Source organism: Cricetulus griseus, chromosome 8 (genome assembly GCF_003668045.3).
Source record: "Cricetulus griseus strain 17A/GY chromosome 8, alternate assembly CriGri-PICRH-1.0, whole genome shotgun sequence".
Taxonomy (NCBI): domain Eukaryota; kingdom Metazoa; phylum Chordata; class Mammalia; order Rodentia; family Cricetidae; genus Cricetulus; species Cricetulus griseus.
Window position 1 is genome coordinate 18869892 of NC_048601.1, and position 11747 is coordinate 18881638.

General features: G+C 50.0%; 1 protein-coding gene across 1 annotated transcript in view; it reads right to left on the bottom strand.

Moving 5' to 3' along the window:
* The window catches only part of Cracr2a (calcium release activated channel regulator 2A), a 115660-nt gene extending 104360 nt beyond the window's left edge, over positions 1–11300 (bottom strand). The window contains exon 1 of the mRNA XM_027428357.2: positions 11082–11300. The gene's annotated coding sequence lies outside the window, so the exon portion shown is untranslated. The remainder of the gene's footprint in view (positions 1–11081) is intronic.
* Between the last annotated feature and the right edge of the window lie 447 nt (positions 11301–11747).

An 11747-nucleotide genomic window follows, 5' to 3' on the forward strand; every position in this document is an offset into this window, starting at 1 on the left:
TTGTCTCCTTATCATACATTAGACATAATAATTTGATCTTATTTGCAGAGCATTTTACAGCTCAGGAGACTACAAGCTTCCACTGCCATAATTTCATTTGAAATGCTAAATGCATCGGTGACTATATCAGACCTAGTGTCTAAAACCTGTGTTTTGCTATAAAAATGGAAAAGCAGAGCATGGTAATGGCAGCGTGAGCAGCAGACAGCATCATAGGAAACGTGACGCTCACCATGTATCTTGCGGTGGGAGTGGGCTCTGCAGCTGCTGTGCCTAGACTTGGATTCTGATTCCCACTTACTAGCTGTGTGTGATCATTAGCGCTGCCAGCCTGATAGATTCTAAAACCACCTAGTTTAATGGGCCTCTAGGCATGCCTGTAGGGAGGCTGTAGGGAGGCGGTAGTTACCATGAATGCATTAGATAAGGTAGGAAGATCTGCCCACTGTGGGCAGCAACATTCCCTAGCAGGTGTGCTGAGTCCAGCATGAAGGGGAGAAAACAAACTGAATGGTGGCATGCTCCCGTTGCTCTCTGTTCCCTGCCTGTGGATGTTGTGTGACCAGCTGCTTCAGGGCCCTACTGCCTTGACTTCTTTGTCTGGATGGATTATACCTTGGACTGTATAAGTAAAATGCATACAGCCACAATACACCCTTCCTTCCTAAAGCTGTTTTTGGCCAGTGTTGTGTCACAGCCAACATAGTGGTAACTAAGTCACTGTGTGACCTTAAGTGAGTGGCTATGCTGCTCTAGCCTGTTTCCCCCTCATAGTACAGAGGTTTGCACAGGGTGAGCACCAAGGTAACAGGCCTAACTGGCACCTACATCAGGTCAGGTGCACAGGTATCCAACCATTCAAACGCTCTCCCTGGAACCCCTCTTTTATACCCTGCATTGTGGCCTTCACCCTCCACACCCCTCAACAAATATTTGCGAAAGGAGGGCAGAGTCTGGCTGCTGAGACACACCAAGCTCATTGTTAGTCTTGTTTCTGAACTCCGCAGAATTCCCTTTCGGTTTCATCAGTGTCTCAGCTGGTGTGGGTGGAAACAGCCCAGGGTTCCAGAGAGCCTGGACCTCTTCCTTCCAAGAGTCCTTATTTGTCAGGCTGGGAGTTCTGGGCTATGCAGCAGTAACCAATCCTCACTGCCCTTGTTGGACTCTGCAGGTCACAAAAGCCATTCAGAACTGAGCCAGCACTGACTGGCCTGTCTTAAGACACAGATCATTACTGTGGCCCAACACAGAGTGGCCAGGAACTACAAAGCTGCAGAGTAAGATAAATGACTCTTATTTTAAAGGCTGGCAAGATGCATAGTAGCACATTCCTGCAATCCTAGCTACCTGGAATCTGGGAGTCCTGAAGCAGAAGGATTTCAAATTCTAGACCAGCCTGGGCTATCCTACCCACTCAAAATAAAACCTTGACTAATTAAAAGGCTTTATCTTGGTTAAAGACTTTCACATTGTCACTGCCTAACTACAACTTCACAGCCTCCCTCAGAGACATGAAGAACCACTGCTTTATAACAGGTGCCTGAGGCCCACAGAGAAGGAGTGGTGAGTGGTGAAGCCAAGCTTCAGCAGGATCTTCTTGCCAGCACCTTATGCTACCAGTGGGCCCTAGGACTTACCTGCCCACCTGCCCACTACGGTCTTCTGTGGGCCCAAGCCCTGAGGCAACAGCATGGAGACTCCCATCATCACATTGTATATGCAATGAGATTGGGACCAGACAGGAGGGCAGGAAACATGGCTTAAAGCTCAGTTTATGTCAGAGACCAGAAAATGAGAGCTCTCCCTGAGGAGCCCGGTTGAGGGCTTCTGAAGTCTTCCCGGAGTTTATAGGCCAAGCCATGCACTGGGTATCACACATGCACTGGGCAGTGTGTCCCCTGAGCAACAACGCATCAGTCAGCTATAGGCATCACTATGTTCTTTCCAGGGCCTCTCTGGGCTAGCCCAGCCCCAGACAGTTCACGGGCTGCAGATAGAGCCCCAGTGGGTAGCTGCACAAAGTGAATGTTGGTACAAGAGAGGCTGGTGCAGGAAAAGTTAATTGGCCGCATTTATAGACCTAAGCCAGGGCTAAAGTATAAACAGCTGGCTTTGGCGCTGTAACATGACTCTGTCACCAGAGAAGATGGGAAGGAAGTCGGCGGAGAGCCTGCTGTCCAAAGATGACCTTGCGGGCTCCCTTTCCTCTGTATGGAGCCAGGCTGGAGCAGGGGCATCAGCAGCATAGGCGAGGTGCCCGAGGTGTAGATAGTCTCACCAGTCTAAATGCAGGAATCCAGATACTGTTTAAGTTCTCTGAGGCTTGCTGTGCTCATTGGTGAAGTGAGGATGCTAAGACACACTGCCATGACACACGGCTTTGTCCTGGGTGTAGAACTGTGACTGTCTACTGGGTATCTGGTGACTTCCCCTGCTGACCACCAGAGACTTCAGCAAAGTCAGAACCCTAGGACTCAGTCCAAGCCAAGTTAAACCCCTAGAATCTGAGCTCTGGGCAACACAGCAGAGGTGGTGTGGTCAATGGAGAGGTCATGACAAGCAGCAGGAAGTGGGCTGAAGGACACATCTCAGAAGATGGAGAGGCTAAAGAGAGAACCTGCTGGAGACACAGGAAGTAGATAGAGCTGGTAGCATCGGTGGTCAGGAATAAACAGCTTTTACCTGAGCAAATTCCAATTCCAACTACAGCAAGATAGAAAGAGATGACAGAAAAGCCAACCGGCCACATTTGAGAACAGGAAGAGGGACAGTGACCCAGCCTCTGCATACCAGGAAAGATCCAGCAATTCTCCAGAGGCCTGGAGGGGTACTATAGTCAAAGCTAAGCTCACGCTTGTATAATATGCTTGTGATTAGTGGAAAAGCTTAATTTAGTAGTTTGGTAAATTCCATTAGGAGCTTATCTATGGCATATAATTAAGCTATTTTTAAGCAAATCCTTTTGGCTCAAGGCTCCATTTATGAATCTTAATGGAATATGGTTCCATTAAGGAACCATGGGAACCTTGGCTGCTGTCTCTGTCTGACATGGTGTCTCAGCAAGATGGTTTGGTTGTGGTGCTTCCCTCACCTTGGGAAGAAAGCCTCTGATGGGTTGGTCGGTCCTGCTCAGACCAAGGCCAATTGTAAAACACCACAGGAAGCAAGCCCTGCAGGTTCAACCATTCCTGCCAACCTCACTGATGCTTTTGTGTCCCCAGAAGGGTAAAACCTGCTGTGCCCATGGAGAAAGCCAGAGCTGTCCCTGGTGGGAAGGTTGGCGGCCATGGCCTTTGGTGCGCTAGAAGCCACCCTGACTTCCCAGGGCTCCAGAGCATCTCCCATTGCACCTACACTAATGTTAGAGCATGAAATTAAAGTCCCCCGGCTCAATGGGGAGCTCTGCTGGAAACCAGCCAGAGCAAGTGAGTGGGGGATGGTCCCCTCCAGGGGCGCTACAAGAGAAAACACTCTCAGTAGCTGCCGAAGCCCCCTGCCTGCTGACCTGGCATTTCTCATGAAGTTCTGCCTTGCGCACTATGCCTTGATCACCCTCCACTTCTCCTCTTCCAGAGGCTGAGGCTGCCTGTCCTTCTAGGTACATCGAGCACACCTCTGAAAGCTTCGGGGACAAGCTCCATTCACTTGCCTATGACAAACAATAGTCTCTGAGGTTGCAGTCTGAGTTGTGTCTCCCTTGGATTCATCTGTGGAATGCAAGAACGGAGTCAGTAAGCACATATGCTAGAGAGGTAGTGTTGGGGGACGTCCTTCTGTGTATATGCTTGTCTTATTAGTTGATAAATAAAGTACTGTTGGCCAATAGGAAAGCAAGATAGGTGGGTCTAGGAGTCGAGGAGGATTCTGGGAAATGTAGTAAAGTCTTGTGATCCAGGCAGGAAGTGACATAGCAGGCAGACTCAGAATATAAGCAGAGACAGACAGGAAACCATCCTCTTCCTCTTCCTCTTTCTCCTGCTCTCTGCTCTGGAGCTGCCATGTGAGCCTGACAAGACAGTATGAATTCTGCCGGCATCCTCCAGAAGATAAGTCTTATGATTATGGTTGATCATTAAGATTGAGCTAGCAAATGAGAAATCCTAGTCTTTGGCCAAGCAGCATTTGTACCTAATATAAGTCTCTCTGTATTACTTGGGGTCCTTCCATGGCGCTCAAGCAGCTCTCAGGCAGCTTGGCAGAAAGACTTATCATTACAAGGAAGCCACCGTTGTCCCTGCCTTCTGGAGAACATGAGACCAATGTTGACACCAAGACCCAGCAAGGGACAGAGTGCACCCAGGCAATGGAGCTCAAGAGAAAACCTTGAGACAGGTAAAGCCATCACAGGGAGCCTTAGTCACCATGCTGCTCCAATCCCTGAGCATTTGAGACAGACAGGCAGGAGACCTTCCTCATTTCACTGAGGAGGAAGGAACTTGGTTCTAGTGGGCCAGTTCTGAGGACACGTGGCTGGTTAGAATCAGAACTGGTACTAAGTTAAACATTCAGAAGAGGTAGACAAAGGAATGATTGGGGAAATGGCCTTGGAGCTGAGCTACCTGATTTCAAAGCCCAGCTCAGTCCCTTATTAGCTGTGTGACCTTGGGAAACTTATTCCCCCTGTCTGTGTCCCAGGCCCTACTTGTGTAAGGTGGGGAGGTAATAACCATAGTGCCTAACTCACAGGGCTTCCTAAGGACAGGATGAGTGTATTTCCATCAAACTCTGAGCCAAGAGTGGGGTATTTCTCTGCATCCAACCTCCAGCTGTGGGGCAAAACAGTTCCCTCCCCCACCCGCACCTACAGAGCTTCCCTACGGCAGGCTCCTTGAGAAAGACAGTGGGGCACAGCTCCATCTGTAGACTGGAACACGGGCTGGATCCAGACTGACCTAGGGCTCCACACCAAGCAATCTCTAAAGTAAATAAACTGAAAATAAACCAATCTTGCAGGTAATAGGAGATTTTCCTCTTGCCTGCACTGGTAATTGAGTCATTGTAGCTGGCTTCTGTTTTCCTAGGTGCTCCTGAGAGTTAGTTAAAAGGGAGCAAAGGCAGCAGCCTGGTCAGAACCACAAATGCAGCTTCTTGGAGGAAGGGCTTCCCACTGGATGCCAAGTGGGTCCTGGTGCACCTGCAGCTCCTGTGCCAAGCCGTACCCATGCCCCTTCTCTGGCTAACTCTAGCAGGGCACAAAAACCACAGATCCAGAAGGGCACCAGGAGTGTGAATCAGGATGCTGAGCCCACCAGTCTCACTGCTGGATAAATATCATCTCCATGGCTGTGGTTTAGATATACAGTGACCTGTTGCCTTCCAACATTTCAAGTGTTGAAATATAATCGCCACCTAGAGATGAAAAGAAGACGGAATCTACACACACACACTGGGATGCTGCTGGAGATGAAGCCAGGGCCTGCTTTGTGTACGCTGGGTAAAGGCTCCATACTAGACTATAGTCCCAAGTGTGTGTGTGTGTGTGTATGTGTAATTGTTTTGCTCTGTCCATTTTGAGACAAGATCACACTGTGTAGTTTAGGTTTGTCTTGAACTTTTTATGTGGCCCAGGCTGACTTCAAATTGGAGATCCCCCTGCCTCAGTCTCCTGAGTACTTGCGATGACAGGCGTGTACCACCATAGCTAGCAAGAAGGTGGGATATTGAGTCAAGTCTAGTGGTAGAAACAGGACCAGCTGCCTCCTCTCCAGCTGCCATAGCTAGATCCATTCTTGCTACAATGCTTGCCGAGATGGGCTGTACCCCCAAAGTGGGAGAAAAAAAAACAAACCCCACCTTCCTCAAATTGCCTTTGTCGGGTGTTTTGCCTCAGCAGTGAGAAGTCTCAAGTAACACTGACACAGAACCAGTGAGGCTTATGAACCCGGGACTTGAGACCTCCAGAATGATAAGCCAGAATAAACCTTTGTTTTTTCAGAGTTACACAGTCTGGTGTTATATTACTCCCAACAAAAAAAACCAACTGATACACCTTCCCTCCCACAACTCTCAGGCCTGGCCTCCTTCTTTATCTCTCCCAGGTAAGCCTCATTTTGGAGTGATCCTTGGCCCAGATATGGGCCAATAGCAACCTTGGATATTGGAGCTTGCTACTACTTCTCAGAATCTGCTAGAAGTGTGTGTGCGTGGTAGAGTAGCCTAGAGTCTGGCTCCACAGCCCTGAACTCCCTTCCACTGTAGATCCCTCCCTCAGTCACCTGTCCAGGATGTGTCAACAAGCAGCAAGAGAAGCAAGTGTCCCACCAGTCTTCTGAGGAAGCCAGGGCAGGGTGCCAAAATAAACTGACTTAAGGAACAGACTTTCTGCAGAAGGACCTCCCATGAGAGAAAAATCTTATGCTCTCCATGCAGCAAGAGGCACCCACATGGGACTTTGCCCAGGCAGGAAAGGACCTCCAGGACCCTCTCTTCAAGAGGTCCAGCATACCTGCCTCAGCCCTCAGTACCTGAGTCTGACAGAACACCTCAATAACAAGGCCAGAACGGAGCAGGCTGATAGCCAAGGTCAACTGTTCTGCACAAGTGTGGAGCTGGCAGGGCATGAGGCCTGCCGTGTACTTCCTCCTGTGGCCACAGGTGAAGTCACCTGAAAGGAGCCATTCAGAGCAGCTGGGGGTGGGGGTGGGGTGACTCTGGCGTCCCAGCGGGGACAGAAGCTGTTCATGACAAGGGCTCTAAAACAGCCAGTTTGCCTGGCTCTGAACCCTGCCTCCACCATGCTGAACGAAGAGAGCAGAGGAGGAAGGGCCAAGTGGATGGAGTGGGCCCTCCCTCTCCCCCACCTAAGTTCCCTGCATATTGGAAAAGAGGTTTTACTCCATGGAGTGTGTTGGAGCTTCGGCCAAGAAAATAGCCAGAAAGTCCCTGGGACTTACCTGGGACATCCTGGGCTTGGTTGTCACGAGGACCATCAGAGTGGCAGGATTTACATTCTCCTCAGTGTTCTCCCTGTCACTCACAAAGTGTCATAGTTTGGACAACACTCCATAAAGTTGCCTTGCCCTTGTACTCATTATGTAAACCTGGCTATCTATCTGCTTCCTGAGTGACAGGGACCCCAGGTTTCTAATATGTATGTCCCCAAAGACAGCTCTGCAGCTATCCACATCATGAACTCTGCTAACTCTTGCTTTTTTTTTCTCCCCACTTGGTCTTTCCTTCTGCTCCCACAGTCACTCATTTCAGGCTTCCCCTCTGTCTGTGCTGTGGGGCTCTGCAAGTCCACACGCATATTTTGTCCTTACTGGGTGGGGCGGGGGAGGCTTCCTGATCCCATACACTGGGACAGGCCAGGTTCAAGCTCTCTCAGTAAACTAGCTCGTCAAATTACCCTTAGAAGAAACAAGACTGTGAGAGGTCAAAGAAGTAATACAAACACTAGAAAGACCATGTATTGTGGTATGGTGTGTGTGTGTGTGTGTGTGTGTGTGTGTGTGTGTGTGTATTTGTGTGATGTATATATGTTTGTGTTGTGTGTCTGATGTGTTTGTATGGTATATGTATGTGGGGAGTGTGTATGTGTCTGTCACATGTGTTTGTGTGGTGTATGTATATGTGTGGTGCTCGTATGTTATATGTGTGATACGTATTTGTGTAGTGTATGTATGTGGTATGTGCATGTGTATTAAATGTGTGTGGTATATGTATGTGTGGTGTTTGTGTGTGATATGTGTTTTTGTGGTGTATGTATGTGGGGTGTGTGTGTGTGTGTGTGTGTGTGTGTTTATGTGATATGTGTTTGTGTATTATAAGGATGTGTGATGTGTGTGTGTGATATGTGTTTGTGTGGTGTATGGATATATGGTGTGTGTGTGTGTGTGTGTGTGTATGTATGTTATGTGTTTGTGTGGTGTATGGATGTGTGCAATGTGTATGTGTGTGATATAAGTTTGCGTGATGTATGAATGTGGATGTGATATGTGTTTATGTGTGGAGTGTGTGTGTGTGTGTGTGTGTGTGTGTGTGTGTGTGTGTGTGGTGTTAATGAGCTGAAGAACCGAGAACACCAGCTGCAAGCGGTCCCCCTGGTGCTAGAAGCTGTTTACATGCTGCCCTAGGGCTGTGTGTTGGCATGCCTGCAGGCTGCTGTCTAGCACAGTCATCTGTCTGTGGAGGAGGAAAAAGCAAAACCTGAGAGCTGGAAGCCACAGGGTCTAGACCCATTTCTGTCAGTCATTGACAACTGACCAAAGACTGACGTTCTAAACTTTCAGTTTCCCCATCTGTCCTTCCAGTCAATGCTGTGACTCTCTTAGAGGCCTTGTGGCTGCTCTGCTCCTCACACAGCAACTCATAATATTCTGCAACTGTATATTTAGCCCTTTTATTGGGCGACACTGGAGGGAACCAGGTTCTGGAAAACTATGAAAAACAGAAGTCATTCTCCCTAAGGAATCTGCTGTGCACTGTAATCTTTCTGTGTGGAGAAAAGCAAAAGGTGCTGGGAACTAGATGACTAATGCCGAGTCTTCAGACACTCTACCTGGCACTCTCACCTCCTGCCAAGCTTCTCCCGGCCACCATGCCAGTGCCCCAGCAGCCTGCAGCTGCCAACAGCAAGCCATGCAACTGTCACAAGTGCTCCCTCCCCCAAGTTCTTGTCCCAAGGCTGGGCTTGCCTATAGGCTGAGCTGACAACAAATGACAAGTGTCCAACACCGACACACCTTATCCTGGACCCGGCTCTCTCCTCACCCAAGCACCGGAATCGATTCTTCATCTTCACAGGCCTCCTTCCTACTTCCTTGGTTTTCCTTTCCTTTCCTTTCCTTTCCTTTCCTTTCCTTTCCTTTCCTTTCCTTTCCTTTCCTTTCCTTTCCTTTCCTTTCCTTTCCTTTCCTTCCCTTCCCTTCCCTTCCCTTCCCTTCCTTTCCCTTCCCTTCCCTTCCCTTCCCTTCCCTTCCCTTTCCTTTCCTTTTAAGCATGTGTGTGGACAGAGAATAAATTTCAGGAGTAAGTTCTCTCCTTCTGCTAGACAGGTTCCAGGGATGGAATTCGGGGCACCAGGCTCAGCAGCGAGTGCTTCCACCTTTGGCGATATCTCACAAGTTCCCCACTCCTAGTCTTAAGTGTCTGGGTCCTGACACGCGGTCACGGACGTACTTGCTTACTGGAGTGGGTCTCAGATCCCTGTCTCCACGTATTTGCCATGTGACCTCGGACAAACTGCTTAACCTTTTTTGACTCTAGATTCTTCTCCTACAGTATGGGGGCAATAATGACGTCAGGGGGTTGTTGTTGGGGTGATTAAACAGGGCTATTGAAGCCCAACTACAACTTTCCCCACTTTGTACACCATCTCTGTTGGCATGCCTTACTCTGCATTCCCTCCAGCCCTGCTCAGTCCACACAGTCACCTTCCCGGGTCTCTTGTCACCTCAAGCAGCGGTGGCTTCCATCTAGAACCATCCATCACAGATGCCATGTGTTTCTGAGCCCATGATCACAGAACTCAGATTCCCTGAACACTCAAGGCCCCCTCACCCCTACCTCCTACCCCTTGCCCTCTGCCCTCTGCCCCCTTCCCTCTGGCCTCTGCCCCAGCCAATGTTCCTTAATGCACGGCACTTGCCATTACTTCCCTGGTTCCCCAGCACAACCTCCAAGACTTAGCTCAGGTGCCCCTCCCCCTGAAGCATCCCGACTCAGCCTCCTCCTCAAGATCTGGACTAAGGACCACATCCAGCTTGTCATGTCAGTCCCACACCTTCCAGAAGGAGCAGCCCTCCCTCCTCTAACCTGCCCCCACACACACACACGGGATGGGGAAATTGTTCTGTTGCTAAAGTGCTTGCTGTCCAAGCATGAGGACCTGAGTTCTAGCCTCGGGACGCATGTGACAAAAGACAGGCATGCTGGCATTTGGTGTAGTTTCAGCCTTGTGGAGCATTCACAGTATAATATTACCTGGGGGCCAAGGGACCTCAGAAGTCACATCTCTGTTTCAGCATCCTCAAATAAAATTTGTGACTGTTACCCAGGAAGACAGGCATGTTCATTCCACTGGAAGAAGGTCATGAACCTGGGCCCTCAAACGGAACTCTTGACTTCGTATGGGACAACTGTGCTGGCTGCACACCCCATTGGCTTCTTCCAGAGACAAGGGACTCACCACCTTATGTGCCAATCAGGTTCTCCCTCCTGACCTGTCACCTCTGTGGTCATCCACCATTGACACTTCCTTCCAGCCTGCTGAAGCCAAAGGCTAAAGCTGTAGGGATTTCTGATTTCCTCCATAGAGGCAAATGGCAAATCCCGCCCCATCCCCCGGGACTCTGTGGTTTGAGGCTAGACATATGGATGCTGAGACTTTGCCACAATCAAGGGTAGAAGTCACTATATTCTGGTACACCAGGGTGTGGTACACCTGTGTGTGCTTATACACACACACACACACACACACACACACACACACACACACCTGGGCCAGAGGCAGCACAGGCCCACTGAGTCACACAGCCAGACCACAGCAGGATCTGGAACCAGGACTAAGACCCAGGAGCCACCCAGTCTCTGACCTCTCCCTCTACTCTGGAAAGTTTTCTTTTTCTTTTCTCTTCTTTTGTTCCTTCCCTTCCCTTCCCTTTTCTTTTCTTTCCTTTGCTTTTCTCTTCTCTTCTCTCCTCTCCTCTTTTTTTCTTTCCTTTTCTCCTCCCCCTCTTTCTTTTTTTAACTGTCTCTGAGTTTTTTTCCACGTGGTAGCCGGCTCAACCCTGTGCCGGCCCACGTGGGCTCCCAGCACCTCCCCCTGTCAGGCAGCAGTGTGGGTTTCTAGCCTCTGGCTCCTCTGTAAAACGGAGTCTGGGAATAGGTGGAGGGTCTCTGGAGGCTCTTTCTAAACCCTGGTGCTCCTGGGCTCCTATAGTCCCTCTTTAACTGGGTGAAATGAGTCTGACCAGTCCTGAGGAAGTCAAGGCTGAGGTGCTTGTCCCTGTGGCCATGAGCCCTGGCCAGCGTCTCCCGTGATCTCCATGGGCTTCGCTGCTCAGCAGGAAGGAAACGAATTGGCCCCGGACCCAGCAGAGGGGCTGGGGCCAGGCCTTCCAAGACCTCCCTCCCTTTACCTGGCTGGATGTCTAGTGCAGGTGTCCGAACTGTCCCCTGCCTTCTCGGCTCACAGCTGTCAGGAATTCACCGCCAGTTGGACCTGTCCCACCATCCTGCTTCGAGTCTGGTCCAGTCCCAGCAGCGCCCGGCTTCACAGGCTCCAGGATCTACACCATGGTGGGATCCCAGTCCAGAAAAGCAATGTGTGACTGCCACTGCCTGCAGCCTAGGTGGCGAAGGCGGGGCCACTGCTGACAGTGTGGAGCCCTGGGCTTCCTGTGCCCTCCCTCTTCTGGTCGTTCGAGGGCCCGTGCTCAAGGAGCCAGGCTGTACTGTCTCCAGAGCCCCCCATAGCACAAAAAGTCAGGTTTTAGTCTGGGCTTTGCCAACCCTCGGAACAGAGCACATTCACCGCTGAAAAACCAGCTCCAGCTGCTCTCTCTGCACATAGAAACCGAAAGGGATTTTGTTCTTGATGCTTGTCTGCCTTTCATATATATTCTTCAGTGGACTAGAGTACTTGTATAATTAAAGCCCATGCAACGAGTGCTGTTTAACAAAGACCTCACTGAAACTTCAAAGGCTTCCATGCTAAAGGATAACCCCTCAGCTCGATCCACATGATCCCCTGAACTCTCCCAATCCACAAGCTCATCTTCCAGCCTCCACCCTGGTGACACTCA